The following is a 15,201-nucleotide window of genomic DNA, read 5'->3' as shown; positions in this document are numbered from 1 at the left end:
ACTGTAGCTCCTGTGAAAACTAAGGCCTCAAATCAGAAGTACCTGACTCCGTGGTATAATTCTGAAACACGTACCCTAAAGCAGATGACTCGTAAGCTGGAGAGGAAAATTTAGAGGATCATCATTTAGCCTGGAGAAATAGTTTGCTGCTTTATAAGAAAGCCCTCCGCAAAGCCAGAACATCTTACTATTCATCACTGATTGAAGAAAATAAGAACAACCCCAGGTTTCTCTTCAGCACTGTAGCCAGGCTGACAAAAAGTCAGAGCTCTTTTGAGCCAACCATCCCTTTAACGTTAACTAGTAATGACTTCATGAACTTCTTCACAAATAAAATTTTTATCATTAGAGAAAAAATTACCAATAATCATCCCACAGATGCAATATTATCTACAGTTACTCTTAGTACCATTGATGTTAAGTTAGACTCTTTTTCTCTAATTGATCTTTCTGAGTTAACTTCAATAATTACTTCCTCACTTCACTGTTAATTCCTCCATCAACGGTTAGCTGAGCTGGTCAGAGCGTGGTGCTAATAATGCCAAAGTCATGGGTTCAACAGCCATCCAAGGTGCTGTCTGGTGATAGATTGTGGATTTTATTTGGTGGGATCCAAGAAAAAACCTCTGCCAACTTCCAGGTGAGTGATGTACGCAACTACAAATGACAGCAAACCACAAAATTCACTGACACATGACACGCTAATGAATACATTACATGCTTAGCTACAATCTCCAAATCACTTTTCCAGCTACTTTCTGGATAAATCACTCATTTCCAAAGTCTGACACAGCACACTGCATCAAAAACTGCTGCTTTATATCCTCACCTATCGACCCTAACAGTAGAAGACGCACACCATGTATTGTTTTGTGGCAAATTTCGTCTTAAAGCATTTTTTGTAAGTCAACAGAAGAGTTTTTTTTCCCACTATGTTGAAGTAATTTCTTGTAAACACACATTTCTCTTGTGTTCTTAACAGTTCTTCCACCCTCTTTTTTGGTATATTAGACAAAAAAAGGTGTCGGTTTAGGCACAAGTTGTGGGCCGGTTAGCTCAGCTGGTCAGAGCGTGGTGCTAATAATGCCAAAGTCATGGGTTCAATCCCCATACTGGCCATTCCAGCAGCCATCCAAGGTGCTGTCTGGTGATAGATTGTGGATTTTATTTGGTGGGATCCAAGAAAAAACCTCTGCCAACTTCCAGGTGAGTGATGTACGCAACTACAAATGACAGCAAACCACAAAATTCACTGACACATGACACGCTAATGAATACATTACATGCTTAGCTACAATCTCCAAATCACTTTTCCAGCTACTTTCTGGATAAATCACTCATTTCCAAAGTCTGACACAGCATACTGCATCAAAAACTGCTGCTTTATATCCTCACCTATCGACCCTAACAGTAGAAGACGCACACCATGTATTGTTTTGTGGCAAATTTCGTCTTAAAGCATTTTTTGTAAGTCAACAGAAGAGTTTTTTTTCCCACTATGTTGAAGTAATTTCTTGTAAACACACATTTCTCTTGTGTTCTTAACAGTTCTTCCACCCTCTTTTTTGGTATATTAGTCAACAAAAGGATCAGTTTGCACACAAGTTGTAGGCCGGTTAGCTCAGCTGGTCAGAGCGTGGTGCTAATAACGCCAAGGTCATGGGTTCAATCCCCATACTGGCCATTCCAGCAGCCATCCAAGGTGCTGTCTGGTGATAGATTGTGGATTTTATTTGGTGGGATCCAAGAAAAAACCTCTGCCAACTTCCAGGTGAGTGATGTACGCAACTACAAATGACAGCAAACCACAAAATTCACTGACACATGACACGCTAATGAATACATTACATGCTTAGCTACAATCTCCAAATCACTTTTCCAGCTACTTTCTGGATAAATCACTCATTTCCAAAGTCTGACACAGCATACTGCATCAAAAACTGCTGCTTTATATCCTCACTGTTAGATTATAATATTATTTTATGCCATGTTAGACCCCTAATTAAAGATTGTGAATTATTATGTAGTTTTACTTTGCATTATTCTCCTGAATTAGAAGAAGCCCACAACTATTGCATTAGTTAAACTGATTTGCATTAAAGTAGACTGCTGATTTATTGTGAATGAATGATATTGTTTTATGATGCATTATACTGCTGAGTTATAAGAAATACTGTTTGCAGAAAGTCATTGCCTTATTTGTCTGATTAGAAGAGAACAGAACATACTGGAGTTTTCTGCCCCATCTCAGCAGGAGCAGATAAACAGGGAGCCAAGGTCGTAGCTTAGGCACTGTGTGAGAGAAAGCATGTGAATGTTTAGGCTTTTATGATAAGGTGGAGACACCAGAGGCTATAAAAGTTTGAGCAATGCTCCACCATTTTGAGATCTGATGCTGTCTGCATACAGTTTCCATCTCCCACGTGTGTGATCATTAAAATCATCGTTTGACTCGACCCGACCGGACCAGTGTTGTTATTGTGGTTTTTCTCTTGTCTCCATCCCCAATATTTTTGAACCATAACATTTTGGGGGCTCGTCCTGTGGTATTGGGGTGGAATTTAAAGGTTTGGATGGTCTGAGGTTGTTGAACGGACAGGCACGAGCCAGTGGTCTGACGTGAGTGGGCATAAGCCGGCTTATCTAAAGGTAAGGCACTACCTGTTGAATTATTTCCAAAGTGTGCCAAATTGGATATGACTAAATTAAAGTCTACTCACTGAAATTACTGGTAGAGGGCAAGGCTGGACTGGGACAAAAAATCTGCCCGGGCATTTTGACTAGAGACCGGCCCACCAGGATAAAGATTGAAAATGTGACGTCATTCAGGGGTAAAACCGCAAAGGATTCTGGGAACTTGTGGCAAGAGGTACTAGCGCACGCAGGCTTTCAATTGAACTCAGTTACACAGCGATAAAAAGAAACCCAAAAAATGGCAAGAAGCTGTTGTATTATTAACTGCAATAGCCGGTCGCATGACAGCCGAAGGGTAAAGAGATCTTTTTTTTTTTATCGGATTACGTCGAAGAGAAACTTTTAAGCCATGTTTCCGAAGTAAGAGCCGATGGATGGTCTGGATATACCAAATATAACGTCTCAGAACACTCCAGCTCACATGTTAGTCTGCTCCAAGCATTCCCGCAAAGGTCAGAGTTTTGTAGTAGTTAATGCGTCATTTTTCTTAACATAATTAGTGATATAGGTTACAAGCAAGTCTGGCGGTGAACAGAAATTGTCGCGCTATGCTCCTGTGTTTATTGTGCATAAATAGTGAATTGTCCTGACACAATATTGCGTTTCGCTTCTGTTATTACCATGGTACATTGACAAAAACATATACTTTTATTCACAGGGTAAAACAGTTGTTTTGTATCACTAATTTTCCAGTGCGATTACAGCATACAATATTATTGTCACTGCTACATTTCTGTAATGCTACCAGAAATTATTTCCACTACTAATTAATTACCGTTGAGCTCAAAGGTTATATTAATAAACGGTTAACAAGTGTGTATTTATGACGACGATTTGTGAGACTGGTAAACTTACCTTTGTTCGTACGATGGTCTTTCGTTCTACACGGTGCATTTCAAGGTCCTGCACCCATCCGTCGGTAAACTGTTCCTGGGCTTGTTGCAGTGACCTGAAGTTACTAAACTTCATGAGTGTATGCACTCACTCCAAGAACCGTATAATTATAAATCTGAGCGCGGTGAAAGTTGGGCAGCATGCTAACGTCTTTTGTCCACTCTGTGTGCTCGTAAGGGTCTGACCCTTTCACTCCTTTGATTTTTAACTCGTATCTTTTCTTTGTCTTTTCGTCGAGTCTGTCTTTGTACGGACCGGCATTGTTCTCCTTTTGTTTTGTACATTCCTTTTTTGTGCAGCAAAGAAAAAGCAAGAAAGTATTGGAACCGGAGAATGAACGTTTTGCGGTCCTGCAAATGCTTGCATTTGATGCGGTACTTGGATTGTTTTGCCACGAGTTCCCGGCATGCAATGCGCGAAAATCACGTGATTGCTAAACAAGGGGGAGGGTGCATCCGGCCTCCTCGGCTGTAATTGGTCCAGCCCAGAGTCGATCATGACCAATTGGCCAATCCAACACCTTTCATTATATATACCCTTCCTAAAAAAAAAAAACAAAAAAACCCGTCAGCCCATAAAAACAAAAAATCGCCAGCGGCCCACCGGGCAAATGCCGGTATGCCCAATGGCCAGTCCAGCTATGGTAGAGGGTCTGTTTTGATTGTGATGAGGATCCGCGTGTGTTATGCAGTTAAAGTCGGCTAAGAGTCTTTAATGAAGTTGAAAAAGTATGAAATGCTGGGTTAGAGTCCCAAGGAAATGAAAGAAATGCTGGGTTAGAGTCCCAAGGCATTGAGATAAAGGCTCAAGTAGTTTGGTAGGGAATTGGTCATTTTGTTGGTTAAAGTCCAAATTGGTTATAAGTGTGGACCTGTGTGATTATAAGTGAGGGTAGGCTCCATTGACCTCTAGGTTGCACTTGCCTTAGTCAGACTCTTGTTTTAGGGCGTTGGCTGTTGTTTCAAATTGTTATAAATTATTATAGAACGGCGGTTGGACCGCTAAGAAGCGCATTGCTCAGAGGTAACGCTTGCCGGGGTTGGGGACGCTCAATGCCCGTCCTCTTTGAGGGATAGTCAGTTGGTCACTGTGGAGCCTGGGGCACTCCAGAACAACTAAGTGGTTTCACCACTTCACCGTCAGAAACGGTGTTATGTGCTTTTTTGGACAAAGTTAAATTGAGTTAGGTGCTCTTTAGAAATTAGGTCAGAAACTGTTCCAGAAGTAACAGATACTGTTTGATTGATTACAAAAAAGTTAACTTTCTTCGGTTGGACCCGTTATGGTTAAATTTGTCGAAATTTGTTAGGTGCTGAATCTGTCTGGCCTTGCAGTGATTGTAAATATAAGACGTCTTTGTAATATAAAATAAAAGAGTTTTGTCTGAGCTTTGTGTGAGACTGTGGGTGAGGTGCAGCTGCAGCGCTGCGAGCTATTTTTAGATTGTGTGTGAACATGCAAATGAGCTGTGACGCGCACAGAGGACTTTTGTTGCTGTTTAGCGTGTTTTTGAGCTTTATAATTATGAGTTGCAAACAATGATACATGCCTGTAATTAAAACTCTGATTTTGCTGATTATAATATTACAAATAAGGTTTTGAATGACTAGGGTGTGAATGATGTTGGGTTTTAAAACTGAAACTCAGAGAGGAGTGTGTTGGGAGACTGGCATGTAGTCTGCAGTGCAAAGGTGGGCGTCTTGCCTGCTGATCTATTTAACAGTGATGAAAATGATATTAAATAAATCTCTCAGTGTGTTGATACAGGTGGCTACGGGCCTGGACCAACTGCCCCCACAAGCACAGCGGCCGAAGCAAATTATAGTAATGGAAACCAAACTCAGCAAGAATCAGCAGCTGTGGAAAAGACAGCAGCTAGCAGAGAGTTAAAGGACAAATTATGAGAAGTTTTAAAGGAGAAATTAAGAGAAGTTTTAACACATAAAATTGGGGCCAACAGACTTGTGGAGGTTGGGAAGGCGTCCGGAGCATCACAACAAAAGGTGAAACAAAACACACAAGCAGAGAAATGTGAGAGAGGCACATGTTAGAGAAATGCCTCGTTTAAGAAAAAACGTTAAATTAGCCCATCTACAAACGCACATACACGCAATGAAGAAACAGCTTACACCCATGAACACGTGAAGATTTTCCAGCAAGTTTAAAGCAGTGAAACTTAACATATACCCGCCGTTAAATAATAAAGTTTATCCACTACTAACAAATAAACTCTCTGGGTTGCAGGACAACAACTTAACTTCAAAAAAGAAAAAAAAGACACGACAAATTTACTGGTTAATAAAAGTCAAATTGTGACATGTTTTCTGCTGATTGATTAATACAAGTGATTACTAAATGAAAGAAAATTCCAATTTTTGTGCTTTTAAACATGATCTTAAGAATTTTAACATGTACCTGTGTTGTCCTGTCAGCTTGGCGGGTCATGAGTGGATTAGATGGAGAGAAAAAACAAAAAAAGGGGGAGAGAAGGCTGACACAGGGCCTGGTCCCATTGTTTCTCCCCTCTCTGAATAACGCAGCCAAAATAACATCATTTTCCTGTTCATCTGTTTTTGTTTTGTTTTTGTTTTGTTTTTTCTCTTTATGCTTGATTACAGGCTGCTTTGTCACCCAGAAAAGCCGAGGCTGACCCTGGACTCCTGCTCTCCCCTCTACCATCGTTGCTCTCTCCTTTACCATCTTTGATGTGACCCTGACCAAATGCTACAGCAGCTGGACCCACAACAACAACCTGAAAATGTCAACAGGGCTGCAAGAAAACGATCTCATGCAGCAGAGACGGAGAGAGTTAAATCCAAGGCCCGTTTCACTACACGGGGAGATTTCCGTCAGCGTCTCTTCTTTCTGAGAAGACTGAGAAGGGCCCGGCTCCCACCACCGATTCTGACCACCTTATATAGAGGAACTATCGAGAGCATCCTGAGCAGCTGTATCACTGTCTGGTTCGGGAACAGCACCAGGCCGGACAGACAAGCTCTACAGAGGGTTGTGCAATCAGCTGAGCGCACCATCCGCTCCGAGCACCCTGACCTGCACTCAATCTACAGCAGGCGGTGCTGGACCAAGACCAGGAAGATCGTGAAGGACCTCAGCCATCCCAACAACAGACTGTTCTCTCTGTTGCTGTGTACGTGACAAATAAACATCTGGATTTGGAAAACGAGGCACTCGCAAAGCCACCAGCATTGTGCCTGATCGGACACACCCCTCTCACACACTCTTCACACTCTTGCCATATGGAAAAAGACAGCTTCAGCTGACAGAGCTGTGACGAGACGTCCATTAAGCCCAGATGAAAAGTGAGGCCGAGCAAAACAATGCTGACCTTAACCACTCTGCATTAAAACTGTGCAGGACAGTGACGGACCAACAATGATCATCGGGCAGCAAAAAGGGCGTGCCAGAGACAGGAGGAGTAACTGAGGTCAGGAGGCACCTCAGAATGGACAAAACACCAGGAGAAAATAAGCTGAAGGCACAGGTGTCGGGGCTCGGCCAGGAGCTGACCTCTGAGAAGAGCCGAACAGCAAAGCCGCAAAAGGCCGTGGAGCAAAGCAAGGAAAACATCGATGGACTTCAATCTGAAGTGGACGGAAAAGATTGTGAGGTTTCTGCCCCTCAGTGAGAGCTCAAGGCATCAGAGCAGAAACTGACCATGGCTCAGGAGGAGCTGGCTGATTATCGAACCCATCAGACTTGGAGTCCCAGACACACGACTTGAAATCAGGCTCAGGACCTCAGCAAGGAGATGAGAATAAAGCAGAACGAGCAGCAGTGACAGCAGCTGAACTTTGACCTGAACAAAATCTTGACTTGGCTGGGAGAAACAGAGGAAGAGCTGGAGCAGCAGCATAGACTGGAGCTTGACACTGACATCCAGACGATTGAGCTGCGTATCAAAACCCTGAAGGAGCTACAGAAGCAAAAGGGTCAAGTTAAGGAGGAGGGCAGGACCCCAGGGCCTGCTTCAGGCCTTGGTTTACCCAGAACACCAGAACAGGAAAGTGATGAACACAAACACCCACACAAACACACACATCTACATGCACTGACTCAGAATGAAGAGAAACACACATATGAACATATGCACTTGTTGATTGAGTGAGAAATGACACACACACGTGCAAAAAAAAAAAATCGAAATGCTGATTCAATTCACTGAGAAGTGATCCACACACACACATTTACAAGCTTGTGCAATAAAGAGTGATACACACACACGCTGATGCAATGAAGAATGCTTTACTAACAAATGCTGCACACAAACATCCAAATATGGAGTCGGTTACAACAATAAGAACTCATTGATTGTTTATTGGTTAAATGCATTTCATGCCACACAGAGGGCATCTGTGTAGATTTAGGGGACAGGGTCTAAAGCAGTTTGGTTGTGAAAACAATGTCTGTGCGTGATGTCTGTTTATGGCTTAAGGCCTCCACTGAATTGTGTACTGTGCTTCACACAGCCTGATAAGGAGCAGTGGTACAGAGTGAAAATGATGAGTGAATGGTGTGAGTTTTAGTTCGGAGAGAATATGAAAAGGTTGTGTTGATTTGACTCAGTTGTTTAAGTTTCTGCCAAAGCAAAACATTTGTGTGTAACCAGTGTCCACTATTGAATCAAGTCAATCCAACATGTTTTTGTCAGTGAAAAAAAAAAAAGGGGGACACCTTCCTGTTCTTTTTTCTGGAGGATACACAGATCGTTGTTTGAAATCGGGGCAGAATAATACCCTGATCTGTGCCACGACTGAAGGGTTGTCTAACCCCTAAGGTTGAAGAATGAAGAGCAGAGGATCACCCAACTGGACGACACTGGTAGCTGCAGCAATAAAATAAAGGCTAAAAGCTGTGGGAGAACTGGGGAGTGTCATCTGTACCCGCTATTGTTGGAATAATAGTTTTTCTTGCATCTGAACTGCGCAAACATAGAGGTCATCCCACATATGGTTCGCCCCTCAGGGGGACAAAGGACCTCAGGAGTGAGAAGAGATGAACCCGGCCACACTGAATTGAAGGGTGTTGGTGAGGTCATTAGAATAATGACCTCATCAGGGGGAATTGTTAGATTATAATATTATTTTATGCCATGTTATACCCCTAATTAAAGATTGTGAATTATTATGTAGTTTTAGTTTGCATTATTCTCCTGAATTAGAAGAAGCCCACAACTATTGCATTAGTTAAACTGATTTGCATTAAAGTAGACTGCTGATTTATTGTGAATGAATGATATTGTTTTATGATGCATTATACTGCTGAGTTATAAGAAATACTGTTTGCAGAAAGTCATCGCCTTATTTGTCTGATTAGAAGAGAACAGAACATACTGGAGTTTTCTGCCCCATCTCAGCAGGAGCAGATAAACAGGGAGCCAAGGTCGTAGCTTAGGCGCTGTGTGAGAGAAAGCATGTGAATGTTTAGGCTTTTATGATAAGGTGGAGACACCAGAGGCTATAAAAGTTTGAGCAATGCTCCACCATTTTGAGATCTGATGCTGTCTGCAGTTTCCATCTCCCACGTGTGTGATCATTAAAATCATCGTTTGACTCAACCCGACCGGACCAGTGTTGTTATTGTGGTTTTTCTCTTGTCTCCATCCCCAATATTTTTGAACCATAACATCACCTATCGACCCTAACAGTAGAAGACGCACACCATGTATTGTTTTGTGGCAAATTTCTTCTTAAAGCATTTTTTGTAAGTCAACAGAAGAGTTTTTTTTCCCACTATGTTGAAGTAATTTCTTGTAAACACACATTTCTCTTGTGTTCTTAACAGTTCTTCCACCCTCTTTTTTGGTATATTAGACAAAAAAAAGGGGTCGGTTTAGGCACAAGTTGTGGGCCGGTTAGCTCAGCTGATCAGAGCGTGGTGCTAATAATGCCAAAGTCATGGGTTCAATCCCCATACTGGCCATTCCAGTATGGAAGGTGCTGTCTCATGGTAGACTGTGGTTTTGTTTGGTGGGATCCAAGAAAAAAACTTCTGCCAACTTCCAGGTGACAGATCGGGCCACGTAAGCTTTATGACGTCCATTGGCAGTTGATACTCTGGCTTAGTGGGTGGATCCACTGTGCATGTGGCAGGTAGGACTACGTTTTTAAGAGCGTGATACATGGGAGAAATGCTGTGGCATGCACTTATTTCAAGCAACAATCAATTATTTCAAGCAACAATCAAGCAATATCCACCAGCCACGTGACCAAGCCAACACCAGCAGTTGGCTCAAGCAGACTCCAACGAACGTTCGTGAAAAGTGGGAGCTTCTCCCAGACCACGTGGCCTAACGGACAAGGCGTCTGACTTCGGATCAGAAGATTGAGGGTTCGAGTCCCTTCGTGGTTGGTTGTGAGTCCTTGAGGAGCAGGCATATGTTCGCAGCATGCCAACCTCGGCTCCTTTATGTCATCCAAAATTGCTACGCTGTTGTCAACTTCATGTCCTTCAACAGAGACTCTACGAGTTCTCAAACGAGGCTCGAATGGCCAGGTTGGGGACTGAAGCCATGAACTTGGCCTTATCAGTGCCAGGCTCCAGTAGTCTTGGCTTAGAAGCAACCATAGAAAGTCAATAACATGCCATGACCTCAAGCGACAAGGGTGAAAAAATCACGACTTGGAAGCAGGCTGTTGGTGGAACTCCACCTGCATAGGTGGCTTCTGATCAGTAGGAGCTTCCAAGAGTTGGCTTTCATTGGTACAGCTTGAAGTAATTTCTTGTAAACACACATTTCTCTTGTGTTCTTAACAGTTCTTCCACCCTCTTTTTTGGTATATTAGACAAAAAAAGGATCAGTTCGCACACAAGTTGTAGGCCGGTTAGCTCAGCTGGTCAGAGCGTGGTGCTAATAATGCCAAGGACATGGGTTCAATCCCCATACTGGCCATTCCAGCAGCCATCCAAGGTGCTGTCTGGTGATACACTGTGGATTTTATTTGGTGGGATCCAAAAAAAAACCTCTGCCAACTTCCAGGTGAGTGATGTACGCAACTACAAATGACAGCAAACCACAAAATTCACTGACACATGACAGCTAATGAATACATTACATGCTTAGCTACAATCTCCAAATCACTTTTCCAGCTACTTTCTGGATAAATCACTCATTTCCAAAGTCTGACACAGCATACTGCATCAAAAACTGCTGCTTTATATCCTCACCTATCGACCCTAACAGTAGAAGACGCACACCATGTATTGTTTTGTGGCAAATTTCTTCTTAAAGCATTTTTTGTAAGTCAACAGAAGAGTTTTTTTCCCACTATGTTGAAGTAATTTCTTGTAAACACACATTTCTCTTGTGTTCTTAACAGTTCTTCCACCCTCTTTTTTGGTATATTAGACAAAAAAAAGGTGTCGGTTTAGGGACAAGTTGTGGGCCGGTTAGCTCAGCTGGTCAGAGCGTGGTGCTAATAATGCCAAAGTCTTGGGTTCAATCCCCATACTGGCCATTCCAGTATGGAAGGTGCTGTCTCATGGTAGACTGTGGTTTTGTTTGGTGGGATCCAAGAAAAAAACTTCTGCCAACTTCCAGGTGACAGATCGGGCCACGTAAGCTTTATGACGTCCATTGGCAGTTGATACTCTGGCTTAGTGGGTGGATCCACTGTGCATGTGGCAGGTAGGACTACGTTTTTAAGAGCGTGATACATGGGAGAAATGCTGTGGCATGCACTTATTTCAAGCAACAATCAATTATTTCAAGCAACAATCAAGCAATATCCACCAGCCACGTGACCAACCCAACACCAGCAGTTGGCTCAAGCAGACTCCAACAAACGTTCGTGAAAAGTGGGAGCGTCTGCCAGACCACGTGGCCTAACGGACAAGGCGTCTGACTTCGGATCAGAACATTGCAGATTCGAGTCCCCTCGTGGTTGGCTGTGAGTCCTTGAGGAGCAGGCATGCGTTGCTAAGTGCTGCTGGATGTTTGCTGGAGGCTTGAAGCTGCTGGAAGCTGAGACCTGCTGTTATTTGACACCTACTGGAAGTTGCAGGTGACTGCTTGAAGCAGAGTGCTGCTAGCAGCTGAGAACTGCTGCAGGGTGAGATCTGCCGGAGGTTTGAAGCACCTTGAGGCTTGAAGCTGCTTGAGTCACTTGAGTTTAAATTATACTACTCCTCATATTCAGTATGTTTGAAACCTTTCATCGGTCTGGTTAGTGCTTTTATTCTGTTGTTGCCAGAGGCGGAGCCAGACATTTGAAACACGGGGCTTAGCCCAAAAGGGTAGTATGCATGTGGGATTTTTTTTTTTTTTTTTTTTTTTGGGGGGGGGGGGGGGTAGAAATTACTGAAAGATTAATTGGCTCTGTTTTGAGTTTTGTTCAAAAAAGAATGACTTCATATAGGGAAAAATATATATCACATGTGCAGGACACCTTAAACTAGTTTTTTAATTAGGCAGCAAGGCAGAACAAAATCGGGGCTGCATCAAGACATGAGGACTAAACCCCAATTCAACCAGACCCAGAACTGATCCGGAATTAAAACAGGACTACAACAGTTCAAAATCAGGACTACTGAGGACTTAACCAAGACAGAACCAGAATCAGAACTAGATGATAGTAGCACTAAAAGTCATCATAGACCTGCAGTACATTTATTGTTTAATTCTACCAAAGTACAATATTTAGATTGAGAAAAGTTTATATAATTATTTAGCCTTGTTGTGCAAACAAGCCTGCAGAACTTAATAAATATAGAATTTGAAAAATAACAAACCTAAAAAGAAACACTAGGTACGAGATACATGAGGACGGTGATACTTTTGGTAAACAACCATTTGACTAACATGTGTGTCTCACCTGCTCTTGTTCATCTCTGTTCTGTCCTCATTCTCCTCTCTCTCCCTCTCTGTTCCTCTCTCTCTCTTTGTGCTGACAATCATCAAATATACAGTTGAAACCACATATTTATGTACTCTTCAGATCAAAACACAAACACTTTTTTAATTGTAACATCAAATCAGACTAAATGTTTATTTTTTAGACTGATAAATCTAAAAAACATATTTGTTAACTTTAAGAGTAAAGAGAGAAACTATCTGTATTTCTTAATTGCAAATGGCACCAAATTGTATTCAAACTGAGCCACACTTATGGAGCTCCACAGTTCTTTTCCTGGTGTTTTGGTTGACATCTTTTGATTTTCCCATGTCACAGAAAATTTACTCACATGGACTCTACTAACCTATCAGAAGCTTCTTCAGCTCAGAATGGAATCGTCTGGAGTTTCTTATTAGTTAACAATAAACTTAGTGTACATGTACTCCTAAATTTGATGAAAGTGATAAAAAAATACAGCTCTGTCTCTCTTTATTCTGACATTTAACTAATTCAAAAGATATTTCAATATTTATCTAAAAGAAAAGTTTACTCTAAATTGATGTTGTACAGTAAAAATGTTTTATGTTTTCTCCCTAAAGTGTATGTAAATATCTGGTTACAAATGTGAATATCCTGCTGTGTACTGAAATCCCTCTTGTTTTGCATAGAAATATACTGAACAACATACAAAGCATAATATATAAAATAACATTTACCTGAGTTTTTTCTTTGAAAGAACCCTCTAATGTCCATTCTTATATTTCAGTACATAACTGAAACCGATTTAGTCGGGGAGGGTAAGAACTGAAAATATGAAATAAACACACGTAAGCTAAGACTCTAAAAAAAATAGCATTTGTTCGGCTTTTCATTTCGCCATTTGTTGATTCACTTGAAGAGCGAGTAACGTAATATTGGTCAAGTGATCAGTTTGATATCAATCTTTCGTGATGCATCGTCATATTTACATTATTTGTACGCTACGAATGATTTGCTTTGGTACCTGGTCAAACTTAAGCTCTCCTTAGTATGGCTAGCTCCGTTTCTCCAACAGCGCACACAGGCAGCAGCTGCCCCGCCCCCTCGCTCAGTCGCTTAGTGCCTGAGCTCGGATCATACCAATATGAGGGGGGATTCATGCACAGTCGTAAATTCCCATGGTGTGCACTATGTGCTTCGAATATTGTGTGTACTTTTTGTTTTATACAGTTGTCAGCCAGGCATCTAACTATGAAAAAAATTACACTCCAAAAGACCCCGGGCTTCTGATAAAACAACCCGGGCTTAAGCCCAGTAAGCCACCCCCACGCTCCGCCCCTGGTTGTTGCTGTAGCGGGTTGTCAAATGCAGTTATTCATCAGTTAGTCAATGACCAGAGAATTGATTGTTTTGTCATTATTTTAATCACATTTAAAGCTGGTTCCAGTTTCTGAAATGTGAAGATTTGTCACGGCTGGGGGCAGTCGTGTGGTGTATTGAGAAAAGGATCCAAAATGCAGGCACTGGCTGGGATGCGAGTGAGTGTTTATTTACAGCGGTGATAAGGTGACAAAAACAGGAAGAGCAGAGCGGGGAGTAAACAACCTAAACATGGAAAACTAAAGAACAAAACTTAAACCAGACACTCACAATTAGGCTAACGAGACAGGGGAGAGGTAAAACTGAACACACTGACATGAGACATGAACTTTCAGAATTAAACAGGAAACTAACAGACACAGAGAACCAGACAGGACACTGAACTTGACAGGCAGACTCATGAGCAGACACAATAACTCCATGGACAGACAGAGGGAACACAGAGAAGTGGGAGCAGGCAGGCAAAGAACAGAAACCTAACAAATGGCAAAATCACAACAGAATACATACTCGGAATGAACAACAGCATGATTTTCTTGATCATATATGATCTTAAACTTAATGTCTTTAAAGGTTTGAACTTTTAAAATGTAACAAAAGATTGAATCTTTGAGTTTTTTTTAATTGTTCTTATTGTATCTAGAGTGATGACATTTAATGTCATTTTTCAGATGACAGATGTGGAGGAGAGACATGTTTCTTTGCCCTAAGCTGTGTCTGGCAGGCAGAGCATCTCCACGCTCCACAAAGCTGATGTTTCTGATTTGGAGTAAATGAGCTGAGGGAGACATCTGGTGGACAAACACAGACATGACAAGAAGAAAGATTAAAGTGCAGAGGGGAGACAAACAGCTGGAAATACTTGTTGGAAAGGATTGTCATGCTTCAGAAAAACACACAGCACACACTCTAACAATCCTTTATTTGCACTGAAGGAGACACGTGAAGAAACCAAATCACACAATAATGACGTGAACACATTTATAGCCAGTGTTCAAGATGATGGATAGAAACGAAAATCATGGAGCATTTATGCATTTTTAGGTCTGTGTCACAGAAACTGTTCAGCTATTCTCTGTTTATTAGTCTATTTATTAGGAACCTCTGTTGGTTTTTATATGTAAAGCATTTTTCTTCTATCATTGAACCTTTTCAGGGTTTTCTCATAGTAGTTTTGGGGAGTTTTTAATTTTACAGATTTACAGCTTCAGAATAACTTTGTGATGTCCGATTAGAAAGTCTGTGTCCATGTGGATTTTTTTATATGAATGATGAATTTGTTGTATTGCATTTGAGTTAGATTTTTACTGATGGATGATCCAAGTCAATGCACACAGCAGCAAAAAGAACTACAGCAACACAACCGAGAACAAACGAGCAGCACAAACAGGAAAGCAAACTG

At 41.7% G+C, this 15,201-nt stretch overlaps 6 non-coding genes across 6 annotated transcripts; all 6 read left to right on the top strand.

Moving 5' to 3' along the window:
• The first annotated feature begins 1,045 nt into the window (after positions 1-1,045).
• Positions 1,046-1,119, top strand: trnai-aau (transfer RNA isoleucine (anticodon AAU)). The gene has a single exon. It is a non-coding gene; the product is annotated as a tRNA-Ile (tRNA).
• Positions 1,120-1,610: 491 nt separating this feature from the next.
• Positions 1,611-1,684, top strand: trnai-aau (transfer RNA isoleucine (anticodon AAU)). The gene has a single exon. It is a non-coding gene; the product is annotated as a tRNA-Ile (tRNA).
• Positions 1,685-9,454: 7,770 nt separating this feature from the next.
• Positions 9,455-9,528, top strand: trnai-aau (transfer RNA isoleucine (anticodon AAU)). The gene has a single exon. It is a non-coding gene; the product is annotated as a tRNA-Ile (tRNA).
• A 356-nt stretch (positions 9,529-9,884) lies between these two features.
• On the top strand, positions 9,885-9,957 carry trnar-ucg (transfer RNA arginine (anticodon UCG)). The gene has a single exon. It is a non-coding gene; the product is annotated as a tRNA-Arg (tRNA).
• Positions 9,958-10,424: 467 nt separating this feature from the next.
• On the top strand, positions 10,425-10,498 carry trnai-aau (transfer RNA isoleucine (anticodon AAU)). Its single transcript has one exon. It is a non-coding gene; the product is annotated as a tRNA-Ile (tRNA).
• Positions 10,499-10,989: 491 nt separating this feature from the next.
• trnai-aau (transfer RNA isoleucine (anticodon AAU)) lies at positions 10,990-11,063 on the top strand. Its single transcript has one exon. It is a non-coding gene; the product is annotated as a tRNA-Ile (tRNA).
• Positions 11,064-15,201: the final 4,138 nt, after the last annotated feature.

Source organism: Copadichromis virginalis, linkage group LG3 (genome assembly GCF_057382275.1).
Source record: "Copadichromis virginalis isolate Kocher_CV1m ecotype Utaka linkage group LG3, C_Virginalis_male_GT1.1, whole genome shotgun sequence".
Taxonomy (NCBI): Eukaryota; Metazoa; Chordata; class Actinopteri; order Cichliformes; family Cichlidae; genus Copadichromis; species Copadichromis virginalis.
This window is presented reverse-complemented; position numbering and strand designations above follow the sequence as displayed.